Raw genomic sequence first — 5,964 nt, 5'->3', positions numbered from 1 at the left:
AAACAGTGCTGGATGCGCCACAATCGTAAACACCTTTGAAAATAACCTTCCGATAAGAAGAAACTAATCAGATCATCCCTAACTTAGAATTGTGGTCTTATAATTTTCCATTTCCAAATGTCTCATAGGAGTTTAATAATTAATATTTATAAGTACCTTCAAAAGCCTCTACCCTTAAATCTTTGAACCTGGTGGAAACCTTGCTGGTGTCAGTCTTAATTTGCAGAGTCAGTCGTCCTTCTGCGGACGCCCACAGCATGACCTCAGCAGCCATGGTGCGCATGCGGTCTATTGTGGTCCGTAATTGCTTGAGCGTTGGTAATTGTATGGAGATCTGTAAGGAAAATATTAAAATATGACAAAATACAATTGAATTACTTAAAAAAAAGGACGCGTGTAGACGTAGCGTAGCTGTTATAAGGTCGCGGGTGAGCAAAATAATTGTTTCTAGTTCATTGATTCATTTATTCACCTATGCAAAGTAATGCCAGATTTAATAAATTATTTAAAAAATGCTTCATGATTCATGATTATTATTTTATTTTATACTAGCTGTTGCCCGCGGCTTCGCCCCCGTTATTTTTTTTTCTGTATTTTCTTTCATAAAAACCTTCTCCTGACAGTAATGAAGACAACAAAAAAAGAATTAGCGAAATCGGACAGGTTCCAAGTTTTGCGCTTAGCAACACATTTTGTGATTCATTTTTATTTATATAGATTTTATTCATTATTATTTTATTATGTCCAATGTCTGAATTAATCTTCATATTATTTGTCATATACTTTTTTTAATAATTATATTTCCATTTAATTTTAACATCTTTGTCAACTATTGTTTGAAAATCTTAACTGATAGCTAGTCTATACTAAATATACTACACTTACATCAGGTTTTGGTATCTTCGGCTCTTGGAAGTCAGACCACAGTTTCCTCGGTATGACCTTGACAGGTATGTCATGTGTGACCTGCCGTGTTTGTTGTGATGTTGAGGATGGCTAGAAAGAGTAGAAATATACTACTTTTTACAAGTTTCACAACTTTTGTTTGAAATGATGTCTAATATTTTTTCAAATATTCTGCTTTTGGATGATGACAAACCGGGTATTGGTTCATAACCATAAATCTCATTAATTTTAATGTACAGTCAACATCACAAATGATTGATGATGATGAAGTGATCACTTTTGTACCTTGTCGCTTTCAGTTGGTACACGATTTTGTATGGCTTTTCAAACATGACGTCAAAATGACAAGGTACAAAAATGATCACTTATTTATGATGTTGACTGTACTTGCAATAAGTGACATCTCAAGTGGCATGAATGAGACACTGAGAGCTCTCTCTCTCAATCACTCTGCTCTGAAACTAATACACTGGGGGTGATCTCTAGCATATGACAAAAAAGTTTACTGATAGAGGAACATTGTACCTCTCATTAAATTTTTCCCCCTGTACGATTGATTATAAAATAGTAATAATAATTAGCTGCAGTATCTAGTATTCTTTTATAGTAGGACCTACTGCCTAGGCCGGTTTTTTAATAGGAAAAACATTTCTAATTCTACAAAATTTATTATAAAAATACATTTCATTCTATTATCAGACCGGTGCAGATTTTTTCAAGTTCGGATCTTCTATCATCAAGCTTGTAATAATTTCAAAAGCAATTTCATACAAATTTTACAGTTGTGAAACGGGCTTGAATCCGTGGTCCTTTGCATGAAAGGCCAATATCGTCCCCTTACAACCAGAATCGCTTATCTGCATGAAATGTAGTTTCGAGAAAACGCATTTAAAGGTTTGCATGCTCTAAAAACCTATAAAAGCTAGTTATACTAAAAACGTCTCTGTGTTTCTATTTAGATAATTTATCCCTTAATAGGATAGGGCTATGTTATTTACTCTATACTCGCGCGAGTAGGTTAAAATAGGGCTTTTCTTCAAAAGGTACTGCAGATAAGCGATTTTGCCTGTAGACACGTTTTTTTTTTATCTTCTAAACTAGCAAGTTTACGCAGATATATTGGATAAACTATCATTTTAAGTCCATAATTGAAGCATTTTTCGCCGAATACAGTGTTAAAATGCTTACATGTTTATACAATTTAAGTTTTTAGTTAAGTCTCAGCGCAAATAAGAGGTATTGGCTGTAAACAAATCGGAATTTACCTCTTAAGCGCGCTTAAAAGTGCAAAATATTTCTAAGATGTTTTGACTCTAGGCTTTTTTTCTGTTTTTCTATCTTATATGCAATGTAGCATTATTCTGTTTTGTTTTTATCATTCAAAGACATATAACTTGTATTTTTCGAAAGAGTTCCATCAATCTATTTCAACAAATAGGTACCAAATAGCCCAAAAATATAAATAAATGAAACTAGCGAGCTAAAGTCTTAAATATAGTAGTTATATTTCTAGTATATGTGAGATATATTACGTTATTCCTTTAATATCATATGTGCTGCTTAATACATTTAATTATGGAACTTTTGATTACATGCATACAACAAAAAACATATTTTATTCAAACATTTTAATAAAAAGGCACTTAGCGTCTCAAGGCTCAAAGTAACCACTGAAACAGTCATGAAAAAAGAACCGTAATGGTAATAACCATCAGTCTTCTTCTTCATCAAAACGATACATGGATATTCAGGTTTTGATGAACTAAATAGAAAAACATAGGTAACCAGATCCAGCAGACCGTCAAAACCGCGAGTGTCATTTAGATACCTACTATTTACTACTTCGTATCGTAGGTACGTCGTATCATTGAATAGCTTATCACGGCATAAAAAACATTTACGTTGTCACACATTTTCATTGTTCTTGGCTTAATATTTGTATAGGTAATATTTTTATCAATTACGACATGTCGTCTGACTTTTTGAGTTTTGATACCAGGCCTGTAACTTTGCAAACCAACCGTCGAACAAGACAAGGCAACAGAAAATCGAATCCAAACTCTGTTGAACCTCTTTCAGTAGAGGAATTTAAACTACCTGCATTAAAAAGCTATACACTAATCCACTGCCAATAAGCGCAGCTAAAAAAATAAGATTTAATGACTTTTTACAAAAAAAATGTTATACCGGAGATTCACCATGGCTGGTTGCACTGGCCTGTGATGAAGACGTTATTGAGCGTGTGCCGGACGTAGTCACAGCTGAGACAAGCAGTGATGAAAAATAACCTTAATGGTAATAATCATCAGTCTTCTTCTTCATCACTGCTTGTCTTAGCTGTGGCTACTCAAACAGCCATGGATAATTAATATTACCTAAGCCAAGAACAATGAAAATGTGGACTACGTAAATGTTTTATGCCGTGATAAGCTTTTCATTGATACGACGTACCTACGATACGAAGTAGTAAATAAGTAGGTTATCTAAATGACAATCACGGTTCATTTTGACGGTCTGTTGGATCTGGTTATATGTTTTCTATAGCCGCGTATCCATTAGAGCAGCCTCAGGCCGAGCACCGTGAGCCGAGCCATATTTTGTCGGTTTTTGACCGTGCTCAAAGGAGCCTCAGTCTGAGCCGTGCCTTTGGCAGCGTCTCCACTTGCGCGGCCTCGGAGCGAGGCAGCCGCTCGGCCCGAGGCTGCCTCTAGTGGATACGCGGCTTATTTAGTTCATCGAAACCTGAATATCCATGCTCCTTATCGTCACCTGAAAGAAAAACACTGTTAAATTACGGCAAGTGAATCGCTGTTATACATAGATCTGTTCACTCACGAGGCGCGCCCCTCCAAGCTAATTATTAATGTACACGAGAAAACCTCTTAAGTACTTACACATTGTCTTAGTCTTAGTGTGCGTGACTGACGGTACGCTTGCGACTGAAGCCACGAGGACAAGTTCGAGCTACGCACACATAGACTTGTCGTACGGATACGTTTAGGTACAATTACAATTATAGAATGTGGAGGGGCAGACTTTCGTTAGTGAACATATCTATAATTACCTAAATAAGTTTTTAAAAATTACTTATTATGAATCGTGCTTTCAAGCGTGTACGAACCGACTAAGCTAGCCTACACAAAGTGCACACTACTTTACAATACAGCGCGAAACGTCTAAGCGATACTTAAGCGATTTTGCTGTAGCGCTTCTTATGGTCGAAGCAAACATTGTTACAAGCAATATCGCCTATATATATTTAGTTTGTTTTCGCTGTTGCAATAATTGAAATATAAAGTAATGCTCAACAGGCGAAACCTACTAACATTATTTTAGCACTTTTAGGCAGTACTCAAATTGCATTTTTATTGAAATCTTAACATTCCAAATCGCTTGTTTGACATTAAAATATTTTTGCTGTTGTAAAATAAAAAAAATGCTGTTTAACCAACGCGTAGTTGTTTTTGGCTGTTGATTTTCTTAAAAATCGGCTTTAAGTGAGCTTAAGAAAAACGTAACTCGGTATTGGAGTATCGTACAGTAAACGGGTTTCAACAGCATGTAGATCTTGGAAAGTACATTCTAACGATATACTTAACTCAGTTTGCCCAAAGTGACTTTAAGCGATTTTGGTCGTAAGGGGACGATATGTAGAAACTGGGTACTAATACTTTTAATATAAAAAGAACTGGGTTACTTACAACTTCAATTTTCTAATGTTAAGGCGGGGCATTGTTTCTTAGTCAGTTTCATTTTCCAATGATTTTGCATTCTTCAAAGGTGAATTAGAGAATTAGGCTAGGTTAGCTGAAAAGTATTGACTAATTATAATATATGATGACGGCAAATTGTAGTAAACACAACTTTTACAACAAAAAAGGCGGGAAAGACTCACTAGATGTAAATTCCAAGTAAATGTCCTTGTGATCATCGTCTAAACCAACCATTTGGATTCAGGAAAAGAAACATTGCGGACGTATTTCACACCACAATATGGAGGTGCATGGCCGCTATTTTCATCGCTGACGATAAAATACAGTTGATCATCGGCTATTCTTGCTACACACTCCTTGGAAAGCTTGATATCGTACTTACTATGTCTGAAAAACACGTTAAAATCAGTTTGTGAGAAACACAAAATCGTTAAGTCGGTAAGTTTAAACCACATTTGATATTACTTGTGAACTCTCGCATAGGACCAGCATCTATCATCACCGCTCGAAACTTCATTTCGATTTAACATTTGAAACTATTTAAAATTACATCATTCGGAGTCAGGTCAGTAAATAATATTTGTTTTTATTTAATTGGCGCCGATTACCTATTATAGCATAGCAATCTCGACATGCTTTTTTGACACTGACAGAACACCATTGTTGCAACGGTAAGGAATTTAATTCCCTTACAATTCTCATAGACAATGAGGGTTCTATGACAAACTAAAAGCTTTTTGTTTCCTAGGATTAGAGGTGCGGCATGTGCGTCATCATAAGTGCCTATCAATTTTTAAACAAGTTCCTATCAAATGATTATGTTNATAGATATAAGTTATGTTAGATTAAGTAGAATGTAATAGTAACGTAAGATAATGTTAAGTAGACTAAGATAATTATGTAAAGTAATTTTGACTTATTAAGCAATAAGTCAAAATAAAGTAACGGTAGTTATCAATTATTTACCTTAAAAATACACAAAGCTCACAAAGATGAAGAAATTAGAGTAGATGGACTCCCACCATAAAAAAGCGGAAAGACGATGGATACAAGAAAGAAAAAGCATGGGAAGATAAACGCGAGAACTGGTATGAATAAGAACAAGACAAACATCGGCTCCGATTATGTTGGAGGATTCCGTTATAAAAAAATACTTTAGGTTCCGGTTTCGTTTTTTTTTTAAATAACATATAAATAAAAAATTCGTCAATTAAGAGTAAGACTAAGGGGGAAGTCTGCGTAGTTCCCTCTAGCAGTAAAAATTAAACTTTCTATTCTAAGTGCATGCGATCAAAAGAAAAGATACAATCATTTGTAAGTTTTTTTTTCATATGAAATCACTTCC

At 35.0% G+C, this 5,964-nt stretch overlaps 1 pseudogene; it reads right to left on the bottom strand.

The window, feature by feature from the left end:
• Nucleotides 1-51: 51 nt before the first annotated feature.
• LOC141445124 (checkpoint protein HUS1-like) lies at nt 52-5,167 on the bottom strand (annotated as a pseudogene).
• Between the last annotated feature and the right edge of the window lie 797 nt (nt 5,168-5,964).

Source organism: Choristoneura fumiferana, unplaced genomic scaffold, assembly GCF_025370935.1.
Source record: "Choristoneura fumiferana unplaced genomic scaffold, NRCan_CFum_1 Sck3bRy_360;HRSCAF=782_pilon, whole genome shotgun sequence".
NCBI classification, from domain to species: domain Eukaryota; kingdom Metazoa; phylum Arthropoda; class Insecta; order Lepidoptera; family Tortricidae; genus Choristoneura; species Choristoneura fumiferana.
Note: the sequence above shows the minus strand (reverse complement) of the source record. Positions and strands in the feature narration are given on the sequence as shown.